Source organism: Microcaecilia unicolor, chromosome 5, assembly GCF_901765095.1.
Source record: "Microcaecilia unicolor chromosome 5, aMicUni1.1, whole genome shotgun sequence".
Lineage (NCBI taxonomy): Eukaryota > Metazoa > Chordata > Amphibia > Gymnophiona > Siphonopidae > Microcaecilia > Microcaecilia unicolor.
In genome coordinates this window covers 83,811,869-83,825,009 of record NC_044035.1, presented here as the reverse complement: position 1 = coordinate 83,825,009, position 13,141 = coordinate 83,811,869, and positions in this window count along the sequence as shown.

The window sequence follows — 13,141 nt, the reverse complement described above, 5'->3', positions numbered from 1 at the left end:
AGGGGGGGGGGTGCGCAGCGGCGAACCGCTCCGGGTGGTAGCCGCCCTCGCTACACCACTGATCTATCCTTAAAAAAATGAACATGTGATAAAACCAATTTCAAAATCTTACCAAACTGCAAAGAGTCTTCACGAGCTACAACAGGAAATTTTTAAAAAACATGATAATGGAATCTCTTGTTAAGCCATTTAAGTTATGTGCGGGGTTATAGAATCTGCACCAGTTTCGGCACCTAAATCGAAGCGCACTATATAGAATCCAGGGCATTGTACATAAATGTCATGTTTAGGTGCTAGTATTAATGCCAGCCATAGACCTGGCATGAATTTCTGCTCCTGTGGGGGGGGGGGGGGGGGGCTGCATTGGGGGGAATGGGGGGCCTGTTAGCATGCAAATGCATACTGGACAGGGCTCATCATTCCTCCCCAATGGTCTGCAAACCCTAACACCAGCTCCAAGCTGGCATAGGGTTTGGAGCAGACAGCGAGCCATTATTTGGTGCGCTGCTCGCTGATCATTGGAGAGGAATTCATTTAGCATGGATTTGCATGCTACTTGCGCTGATAGCCCTATTTGCATGCTAGTTGCATTCAGAAACCGCGAGCATGTTGTTTCACGCACTCGGGGGCTCTGACCATGGGGCGGTAGCAAACGCAGGCACTAGTATGGCGCTAATAACCTCTAGCACCTGCGTTTCCTTCTGATCATCGGCCCATCAGAGACTAGAAAATTCATACTGTACCTGAATATAACTCACCCTGAGGTGTAATTGAAATAAAGATGTGAGCTAAATCCATAAAACCCTTCTCCTTTTTCAGCAAAAGAGATGATAAGCCCTGGCAGGGCTGGTGTTAATCATGCTGGGGGCAGGGCAGAAATGTAGAAGAGAGCCCCAAAGCTTACCAGCAAGCTATATCTGTTTCAGCTTTAGACAGGCTTGGGACCCCCTGTGGCCCAAGAAAATTCCCTGTATGCATTCCGCCCCCCCCCCCCCCCCCCCCACCAATGCCAGTCCTAGGACAAGAAGAAAAGCTTTACAGCTAGAACAGTTAAAGTTTATTAATATTTTATCAAACTGCCTTTTTAAACAATGTCAATCAAGGCAATGCACAATAAAATCAATTGTCCAGAAAAGAACTCCATGAAAACGATAGGAAAAATAAAAGAACATCCAATCAGTATCAATCACACAAATGTGCCATTGGCTGTAAGTTCTCATTTATGATGTTACAAACGTACCCTGCTATCACCAGACCTCTAAAAGGCAAGAGTAAAAAAGATGGGTTAAGATGGGTTTTTAAACCAGTCTTAAATTTCTGAAAAGAAGATTCTGAGCACAGGGAGAGTGGAAGGCTGTTCCGCAGAAATGGCGCCAAGAAGAAGAATGCGCTCTTCTTGGTAGATTCCCAGTAGGCCTGGGATGGTCTGGGAAGAATTAACTGATGGCCATTCAAAGATCGAGCTGGAAATAATTAGGTACTCCAGTATGAAGAACCTTATAAGTAAGCAGAAGAATTTTGAAATGAACTCTGTTCGATCGATAACCAATGAAGTTTAACTAGTAATGGAGAAATGTGATCGCTTAGCATGACAAAGCAATCATGCATCTCTATTCTGGAGAGTTTGTAGTCACTTTATTTCAAATTTAGATATACCCGCATAAACTGTGTTGCAATAGTCAAGGCGAGAGTCTACAAGCACATGGTATAAGGTGTGTACCTGCAAACAAATCTCAGCCTGCATAAAGCTTTAAAAAAAAAAACTGATTTATATACTGATGAAATTTGTACAGAAAAGTTTAATTTGGAATCTAGAAAAACCACTAGATATCTAAAATGATCAACTGGTGGAATAAGAACACCAGAGAATGCAGGAGGAATGGAAGAGCTATCTGTAAGCCAATATGTAGTAGTTTTCTGCAGATTTAATACTAAAAGATATTCTCTTAGCCATTTAGAGAACTCATCTAAACAGAGTTGAAGGAGCCCCAATCAGGAGCCTTTGCCGAGGGTATAGGACATGTTTTCTTAAAAGAGGACTGATGGTAACCCTATGTGAAGGGTTATTTATTTATTTTAAATTTAGCTCAGGCCTTTTTATTTGTGGTTCAAGATGAGTTATAATCAAGTGCAGTAAATATTTCCCTGTCACTAGAGGGTTTACAATCATGGGTGTCAGCACTATGGGTTTTTGATTATCTCCATATTCTCATGGAATTGAATGAACCATGCTGCTGGGCTGCAGAGGAGGGCAGGGAGGAAGAACTTATATTTCTTCTGCTACCACCCAGGGTGACCTTGGATGACAGAATAAACTTCCAGGGATTCTAAACAGAAAAGAGGTATAAATGTACTCAGCCAGGTTACAATTCTTAATCATAGATGGTGATATACACTGGGGCTTCATTTCCTTCTTCTATCTGGTATATTTGTACCTCTTTCCTAGAGGCTCATTTGCTCCTGGTCATTGTACTCTTAATGTGTTTTGACCCCTGAGGAAGGTGTTTAGCCGAAACACGGACTGTGTAAGGTCCTAATAAACTTTGTTTTGGTGCTCTTACTATACTACTTCGCTTGGGCTGGTCATTTGGACTTGGTTCGCTTCCGCCCCTGTGTGTTTTGCTGTTCTCTTTGTGGAAGACTTAGACCCCCTTCTTTGTTCTCCAAAACTGTACATCACTACAGTAGCCCTTAGGCCTTCAGGTATCACCTGTATGTGGGTACAGTAGGTTTTTTGTGGGATTTGGAGGGTTCACACATTCCACCACAAGTGTACCAGTTAGAGTGAGATATGGGCCTGGGTCCCCTTCTCTACAGTCCACTGCACTGACCACTAGGCTATTCCTGGGACCTGTTTTCTGTTCTAATAGGAATGGCCTTTACATCTGAAGCTGTCATAGAGCCTGGTATGTACTGTCACTGTCACATCTTAGGGGGCTGGAAGGAGGTCAGTGACCACTGAGGGAGTAAGGTGGGTTATGCCTTAATCCCTCCAGTGGTCATTTAGGGCTCCTTTTGGTCACTTGTTTTTGATTGAAACAGGTCTAGCCAAAACATCTTAGTTTTGGCCCTAGAAGTTTTCATTTTGTTTCATTATTGCAAAAAAACATCTATATTTTGGTGCCACCCACTCAAAAAACCCTCCCAAACATCCTCTTGAAATCTGGACAAACTGTGGAGCAAAACATCTAAAACTGGGGTGTCGAAAAATCACAACATGGATGTTTTTGAGAGAAAAACATCCTTCTTCCACCTTACGAAATTTGGGGGGTGTTTTTTTTTTGTTTTGAAAATGAGCCCCATAGTGTGAGTGTACAGGTCTATACCAGTCCTGCTTGTTCCATTTTCCCAATAAGAGGTGTGGTGCAGTTCTAAGGATTAGTGTAATATTTGCAATGCTGCCTTTTCATAGGGGTAATAGTCAGCTCGCCATGGTAAGCGGCTTGCAAGCTGCTTCCAGCCATGTGCTGACCTAACCTCAGATATTCAATGCCAGGGCATGCACAGCTCCCAGCATTGAATATCTGGGTATGTGCACTGACCTAGAAGTTAACCGGGCACTGGTCAATATTTAGACCAGTGCCCAGTTAACTTGCGGCATAAAGCTAGAACAGCTGTTTTGCTGTCCTAATTTTATGCAGTTACTTAGCCGATTACTAGACTGGATATCACCGCTAACCACCCATCTCTAACCTAGCTAGTTAAGAGATGACCGGTGAGGGGAGATGTTCAGCGGGGTTTAACCGGGCAGGAGCTTCTCATAGAATGTATTCCCACCCAAGTATCAATTAACTGTAAACATGCATGCACTATCAGGAAACAGTGGGCACAGGGCTGCCAAAGGGGGGGCATGGGAGGCAAGCTCCTTCTTCCTGTCTGCTTCTGGGTCTGTCCTCTCCTGCATGCCGCCCAGGACCCTTATGATTACATTAACACGATATCGCGTTAATGCAATCATCCAAGTTCCGAGTCTCCTCCCAGCACACAGGAGAACGGGAAGAGAAAGGTATTTCTTCATAAAGGCTGTAAGAACAGAAAACCAGCCAGTGTAAATGTCAGCTTTCTTCCAACCACTGACTTTCAGACTGTCAGAAACACTCACCACCATCATCATCATCTTTTCATAGCAAGAGCCAACCCAGGTTCCTCATGGCAACAAAAGCAACAGTGGCCCATTGTGAAGGAGCCAGAGGCTGGAGATTGAGCCAGTGTACTCTATTCCCAGGCCCTGTTCACTACTGGATTCTATATGGAAGGCAGGATTCAGAAGCAGAGCTTCTGGCTCAGTTTCTGGCACCTGTGTCTTCACAATTTGGAATTTTGGATTTAAGCTATAGCTGCTGCTACTGCTATCATGAAGACCGGGCCTCAAACCATCTCTGGTATGAAAAAGAAAAGTCTGTGGGGCAAGGAGCTGGTATTGACTGAAAAGGAGGATGGAGAAAGAGAGGTGTATATGCCATTTCTATTGTTTAGTTTATTTGACATACCATCAATAAGCAAAATTAACTTAAGGGCCCTTTTACTAAGCTGTGTAAGGTGCTAACACACACCTAACACAGATTAAAATGGTGTAACATGGGATGCGGTCAAGCGTCCTGTGGTAAGTGCCAATTTAGAGTGCTAATCCACATGCTAAGAATTATTATTATTGCTTTTTTTTAGAGGGGGTGTGCCAGGGAGGCAGAGAGTGGGCATTACTGCACAAACCGTGCATCTAAATTACCGCACGCTAACTAGATACTGCAGGATTACAAAGTGGAGAGAAAAAAAAACAAAAGGAGAAAAATCCCTCTACAAACAAACAACAAAAGGGAGTAGGGGTAGATCAACTGGCCTATTATAGAAAAGCCTGATGTAGAAAAAGCACCAAAAGGAATTAGAAACAGCTGCAATATATTACTCCTGAAAAAGAATAGACCTACAAATGCCTATTTTAGATCCCCATATAGAAAATAATAAGCCCTTTTGATGTTAGCGCTGGATATCACATGAGCCTTTATCGACTACAAAATGGGTGGCAATAAGTGCTTGTGCGGTAATTGTCTTTAATAGCCACAGCACACGGCCATTAATATAAAAGACGGAAAATTGACCATTTTATAGCTGCGGCAAAAGTGGCCTCAGCAAGTGGGAAAAAGCTGCGCAAGAGCGTGCTAAAGACACTTTTTGCTGTAGCTTAGTAAAAGAACCCCTATGAGATTTCTAATAAAAATGAAAATCGATTGGCATTATAAGACTAGGCAAGACACAAGAGGAGACCTATGTTACAACAGAAATCATTAAGGAGCTCTTTTACTGAGCAGCGGTAAGCTCACCATGCGCCAATCTGGAACTACCGCCGAGCCCAGTGGTAGTTCCCACCCCTAGGGTACGCCATTTCTGTCGCTACAAAAATATGTCCTATTTTTGTAGTGCCGGAACTTAACCAGTGGTAATAGGACAGCTCCGCACACTGCCCAGTTACTGCTGTGCTAGTTTGGGAGCCCTTACCGCCATCTCAATGGTGGTAAGGGCTCCCCACCAAAATGGCCATGCGGTAAGTGGTTCGCTTACCACATGGCCATTTCTTTTTCCACGCTGCGGTAAAAGGGGGCCTCAGCACAAGTCAGAAACACACAATGACGCCAGCGCAAGCCCCCTTTTACCGCAGCGTAGTAATTGGACCCCTAATAGAGTTTTATCAAGAAGACACATAGAAGGCAGTTCTGTGGCAGGATGCCAAAAGCTAGGTGCCTGCTTTCTATGGGTTGCAAGTCTATTTTATAAGAACACGTACAAGCCTAAGTCTTCTTACAGAATATGAGCATAATCCTGCATTGGCTTCCCTACATTTAGTATCATGCACTTATGCCAGGTCTATGGCTAGTATAAATGGGTGCACCTAAATGCTTAATACAAATCACAGTATTCTGTAAACCAAGCATGTATATGGCAGCCCTGTCTATGCCCCACCTATTCCCCTTCCTTGTGAACGCCCCCTTACATTTTCACAGTATACCACAGTTTATCCTTTTGGAGAAGATAACACTTTACTGCCGTAGCTACTTACTGCACTTTCCGTACACTGGCTACTTCTTTATATTTATAGTGTAAAGCTTCGAGTCCAGAATATTATTATTATTAACATTTGTATAGCACTACCAGATGCACGCAGCGCTGAACACCTGACACAGAGAGAATATCGACCATTAAGAATCCTGAGGCAGGCTGGTGGGCCGAAACACGGCCGTATCGAGTCTTTTATAAGTTCCCTTATTGATCTGGACTTGATGAGATTTGTGCAATAAAAATTGAACTTGTCTGCATCGTCTATAGACTTTTTCCTTGTGTCAACTTCACTGTGTCTTTTGTGTGTTGTAAATTATAGAATGCCACATTGCTGCCATTTACACATGGAAGTGTACATTGTGGATAACAGCACACAAATGGCACTTGCTTTTTGGCGACTTGTTAAAGAATGAGGGGGATAAGGTGGGGAGGGCTGGTGAGGAAAATTTAAGACTGTAAATTTAAGCAGTGAGGTGCAATTGCCAGAGGTAGATAAATAATCAACACAGATTAATCATTAGGAAAGTCAGGTAGTATGTCTTAAGCACTGACCTGAATTTTGTGTAAGGGGTTTCCTTGTCCTTACAGTGGGGGCAACTACACACTGAAGCAAATTAGATGAGATTCATCTAAGTGAACCTGAAAATGTGAAGGGATTATTAAAGGATTACATTTCAGAAGTGAGCACATCAGTTCCTTTATCTTACTTTCCTGAAACCGAGGCATACACACATCTTTAGGACGTGAATGGTGCAACCAGACCACACATACCTGAAGGTCACTCTGTAGTGCAGACAGCAATGGATGAAGAGACTGACAAGAGGAGGAGGGATTCTAGCACACCAGAACCCATGTGGGACCTGCTTACTCACCACCACATTTTCTTCTCTCTTCTCTGTCTTTCATAAGAACATAAGAGTAGCCATACTGGGTCAGACCAATGGTCCATCTAGCCCAGTATCCTGTTTTCCAAACAGTGGCCAAGCCAGGTCACAAGTACCTGGCAGAAACCCAAATTGTGGCAACACTCCATACTACAAATTCCAGGACAAGCAGTTGCTTCCCATGTCTGTCTCAATAGCAGACTATGGACTTTTCCTCCAGGAATTTGTCCAAACCTTTTTTAAACCCAGATACACTAACCACTGTTACCACATCTTCCGGCAAAGAGTTCCAGAGCTTAACTATTCATTGAATGAAAAAATATTTCCTCTTATTTGTTTTAAAAGTATTTCCATGTAACTTCCTTGAGTGTCCCCTAGGCTTTGTACTTTTGGAATAAGTAAAAAAATCGATTTACTTCTACTCGTTCTACACCACTCAGGATTTTGTAGACCTCAATCATATCTCCCTTCACCCGTCTCTTTTCCAAGCTGAAGAGCCCTAACCTCTTTAGCCTATCTGGATGGGCATTAGGACTGGAGGTGCTCCTCAGAATTCTGCTATTTATCCCACCTGCCGTGGCTTATTGGTTCTCTGAGTGACAGTGGCCAATGTGCCACGAGAGGCGGGAGAAGCAGCTTTGTGGGAGAAAAGTGCTTTCTGCATGCTCCTACAGCAGCTCCACTCCATCTGCTTATGCAGTTCACCCTCAACAGCTTCTCTTAAACACCATGCTGGGGGGAGCCAAAGAAAAGAACTGGAAAAATGGGAACAGGAGAGAGCTGATCTCAGTGCTGCATACATCTGGTAATGTTACAGAAGCATCTGGGATTGTCCCCAAGAAGAGGAGCCGATGCTGAAAGCTGTGCATTAGACCCGAGTGCAAATTAGTTCAGCACATGGTTCCCTAACACACGTGTAAAAACATTTGTGCCTGATACAGAAACCAAATAATATAATGGTTCCCAATCCTGGTCCTGGAGGCACCCCAGCCAGTCAGGTTTTTGGGACATCCACAATGAATATTTATGAGAGATATTTGCATGCACCACCTTCACTGCATGCAAATCTGGGGTGCCTCGAGGATCAGGTTTGGGAACCACTGAAATATTGGACAGAAAGAGGGAAATTCTATAAAGGGGTGGCTAGATTTAGGCATCTAAAGGGTCAGCACTTACTAGCCTATATTCAGACCACGGGAGGCAAGCCATCTAAGTCCCACGATCGGCGCTGAGGCCGAGTATTCAATGCCTGGCCATTTCCAGTGACCGGCTTTGAATATCCATGTTTTTTTCAGCCAGATTAAACGTAACCAACTATGGGGCTCATTTCCGAAAGAGAAAAATGTCCAAAAAGTGTCATAAAGCAGAATTTGGATGAATTTCTTCTCAAAACGTCCGAATCAGTATTTTCAAAGCCTATTTTGCAGATGTTTATCTAAGCAATTCATCTGCAGTGTGTCCAAATCACAAGGGGATGTGTTGGGGGCATGATTACGACAGGCTTAGGGCGTTCCCAACACTTGGACATTTTAAAATCATAATTGAACAAAATGAAAACATCTAGGGCTAAAATGTCAATGTTCTAGACATGATCTAGACATGTTTTCAGAATAAATAAGGCACAAAAAGGTGCCCTAAATGACCAGATAACCATGAAAGGGAATCAGGGATGACCCCCCCCCCCCTACTCCCCCAGTGTTCACTGATCCTCTCCCACCCAACCCCCAGAGATGTGAATAAAAATAATACCAGCCTCTATGACAGCTTCAGATGTTATAGACAGTTCCATTAGCGCAGCAAACAGGTCCCTGGAGTAGTGTAGTGGTCAGTGCAGTACACTGTAGAGAGGACAACTCATGCCCATATCCCACTCTACCTGTTACACTTGTGGTGGAAATTTTGAGCCCTCCCACACTCACCAGAAACCTACTGTACCCACATATAGGTGACCCCGTCACCATAAGAAGTATTGTAGTGGTGTACAGTTGGGGGTGGTGGGTTTTGGAGGGTTCAGCAGACAAGATAAGGGAGATACAGTGAAATGTGTATCTGGAAGCTTTTATATGAAGCCCACAGCAGTGCTCGCTAGGATGCCCCACTGCTCTCCTGGGATGTCTGTGTGGCCAGTCTACTAAGAATGCTGGCTCCTCCTACATCCCAATGACTTGATTTTGTACATTTTACACTTGGACTTTTTTTCCCCCCAAAAATGGACCAAAAACATAAATGCACAGAGCACAAAAACATCTAGCATATGGCCATTAAAAAAAAAAACGAGATACACATTTTGCTGTTTCAAAAATTTCTATATTTCCTATTTGGATTTGGGATGTTTAGCGCAAAACGTCCAAAGTCTGACAGCTGTCATATCGAAAATGCCCCTCTATGTCAATATTCAGCACTGGCCAGTTAAGTTTATAGCAGCCAAAGATAGGACTGCTATTTAGGCAGTGTTGGTGGAGGTGCACTTATGAAGGCCTAGACCATGCAGTTCCAGTGCTGGTAATATTTAATATAAAGACTAATCTTAATCTACAGACCTTTGAAGTGTGGAGACCCTTTTTTCTTCTGTGGATTACAAAAGAAATAAACAAGCAAGTACCCCACCCCTTCCTCCCTTCCTCTGGCCAGGTAATTGAAAGACAATGAGTCATGCAATTCACTGTTTACCATGAGTGTGTTCAAGGAAGCTAATTGGAGAATTTTAGGTTGCAGAACTAATTTCCATGTGAAGGGGGCAAGGCAGAGGAGAGAGACAAGATTCTGTGGCCAGGACAGGAAAGGAGAATGACATATTGCAGGGGTGGGGTCTGTGGAAACGGGAATCCTGACTCCTTTGAAATAAGATAAAGATTGTTTTACTGGGGATGTGTTTATTTAACAAAAGGAATGCAATGTATCTTTTAAGGAAATGCTATATTTTTTTATGTACCTTTTGGCAATTGTAACAAACAAATGACATATCCTGTATGATGTATTCCTGAAAAAAACAGTTCTTTGTACTTTGGGCAGAGAAATCCTATATAAATGCCTGGTCTGGAAGGCAGAGGCGGTCGATGAAAATCTTCCTCAGTCTCTAAACAGACTAAGGAATATACGGCCATTTCCATGGCTCCCCCCCCCCCTTTTTTTTTATGTTCCCTCACTACCCTGTTTCTTATGTGCTGCTCCTAATTTTCTACTATTTCTTATTTTTCATGTTCTTGGGTAAGAATAAACTTTGGTAATGTGAGAAGCTTTTCTTGTTTATAGTTGTTTTTGGTACTTATCAGGCCGGTGGTCCTAAGAAACCAGTTGGGGAATTTGTACGGGTGAGGTGTTGGGTTTTGGTTCTGAGACTCAGCATCAATAGGCCCAAACAGCAGCTTAGGCCAAAGATAGGACTGCCAGTTAGCCACTATGGGGTGATGCTATATATGGCGCCTAAAAAATCAGAACAGAAATTAGTGCCGACTAAGTATTTAGGTGCAGTATATAGAATACACTTAGTTGATATCTCAACGCCCAAAACTACGTGCATCCATTTACACCAACAAAAATGGGTCGTAAATCCCAGCAAGTAGATTTATACACACTGGACCATATTCTATAACTACGAGCGTAAATTTTGGAATGCTCACGAAACACCCATTTCCACGCCCATAACCACATCCCTTTTTGCCTGCCCATGTTAGATGTTCAGCACACTTCATTACAGAATACGCTGTGCGAGCTGTGCGCATAAATTCTAATCTGCAAACAAACCTTTTCCGGAGACGGGAAGGTGGTAGAAATAGAGGACATGAATTGAGGTTGAAGGGGGGCAGACTCAGGAGTAATGTCAGGAAGTATTTTTTCACGGAGAGGGCGGTGGATACATGGAATGCCCTTCCGCGGGAGGTGGTGGAGATGAAAACGGTAACAGAATTCAATCCTGCATGGGATAAACACAAAGAAATCCTGTTTAGAAGGAATGGAGCCACAGAATCTTAGCGGAAATTGGGTGGCAACACTGGTAATTGGGGAGTAAAACCAGTGCTGGGCAGACTTCTACGGTCTGTGTCCTGATCATGACTGAATAGATATAGATGGGCTGGAGTGTAAATTTTAAGGGGCTTCGACGCTACCTTCAGAACTTTTAGTACAAGAACAGTGCTGGGCAGACTTCTACGGTCTGTGTCCTGAAAATGGCAAGGACAAATCAAATTCAGGTATACATATAAAGTATCGCATACCATGTATAATGAGTTTATCTTGTTGGGCGGACTGGATGGACCGTACAGGTCTATTTCTGCCATCATCTACTATGTTACTATGTTCTAGTCATTTAATTGCAAGCTGCTACATAAAGGTTTACACCCAGGGGTGTGCTGGTAAATTTTTAACAAAAGGCTCTTTCTCCGGGCGTAGCCAGCTCTGCAGTTGGAAGAGCCAAGGGTGGCCGGGGGGGGGGGGGGGGGGGGGGGGGGGGGGGGGGGGGAAGGGGGAGCAACACTTGCCTCTCTCTCCTCCCTCCCTTCATGGCATACCTTTGCTGGCAGGACTGCCACCACTCCCAACGTCTTGCTCTGAGCAGCATGCTGAAACTTCTTACACATGCTGGAGAAGTCCCAGCCTGCTGCTCAGAGCTGGAAACAAGGAGCTGGGAGCAGCAGCAGTCTATTTACTTGGCTGGCAGGGCTCAGCATCCCCACCAGCAAAGTAAAAGAGAATTCAGCAGGGGACCCAAGCCCACATTTTGGGAGCCAGTTGTTAAAGTAGCCATGGAGGGCCCTACTTTAACAACCGGCTCCCAAAATTCTTAAAAACTTAACAACCGGCTCTTGCGAGCCTGTGAGAGCCTGCTCCAGCACACCACTGTTTACACCTTACTTCTAGAATTACCTCCAAAATGGGGAAGCATGTGCACATGGGGCTGCACTGGAACCAGCTAGATTTTACACATATAAAAATTGTATCAGTACTTAGACTTCCAGGCATACACATATATATACATGTGCTGGAATTCTGTTCTGCACATAAATATTGTTGGTATCAGGAAAATTGTAGCTGTGTGTAGAGTTTTAATATGGATACATTATGCACATGAGCTGGAATGCTATTTTGCACATCAATATTCTACACAGAAATATTATTGTGTTATGTTATAATGTTAGGATCCAGTACTTGATTGTTGCTTGTTCCAGCAACATATCCCTCTCAGCTCCTCATCCCCTGCTGGTTACTTTTTTTTTTTTGACCCGTCCTCTTCTACAAAGCCAGAAAAAAGTTGCAGGTCCTTTATGCATGAATAAACAGGCACGAAATCCTCAGTTATGTTGATTGCAGAAGAACAAGTTAACCTTTTATACTCCTCAGACCTGGACGGTATTAAAGTCTCAGAGTTAAAAATCCCTGAGCTCATTCTTTGGATCTTTGGCACATTTCTTTGCATCTGGGTTTAATAGATAATAACTGAGCTGTGCACTGTTGCTAGGAATCTTTGCCCTAGGGATGGACTGTCATTTGTCACGACAATGGAAATGTCATGTTCAAGTGTACAGCGCTGCATACGTCTAGTAGCGCTATAGAAATGACAAGTAGTAGTAGTAGCAGTAAATGTCAACAACATATCCCATGTCTTTGAATGTTAGCAACAAGCAAAAATGAGAAAAAAAATTGCAAAGAATGCACACTACTTGCAAAGAGAGCTCAGTAACAACATTGACCTCATAACAACAAAACGGCCACCCCCCTCCCCCCAGAATAAAACAAAAAACTTCTGTAAATGACATGGGAAGCAAAGCAAGGCAAGCAAAGAGAACCAAGAGCCTTCAGGATAGGGACAAAGCTTTAATTCATGGACCCGACACGGCCATGTTTTGGCGCATAGTGTCTGTGTCAGGGGTCATTAAAACAAACTGATAGCGAAGAACAGTAAACCCGATGCCAGGGTAATGGTATTCCAATGGTGAGGTACTTTCTAACTCTCCAAGTTGGCATTCTTTTAGGAAAATGGCTTTGCCACTATTTTCCTAAGAGAATGCCGACTTGGAGTATTAGAATGTACATCGTCATTCTATTACCATTACTCTGGCATTGGGTTTATTGACGCTGGCGCTGTGAGCCGAAACACAGTCTGTGCTGGGTCCATGAATTAAAGCTTTGTCCCTATCCTGAAGGCTCTTGGTGCTCTGTTTGCCTTGGTTGGTTTGTCCTTTGACCCTCTCCATGTTGCTATGGGCAAC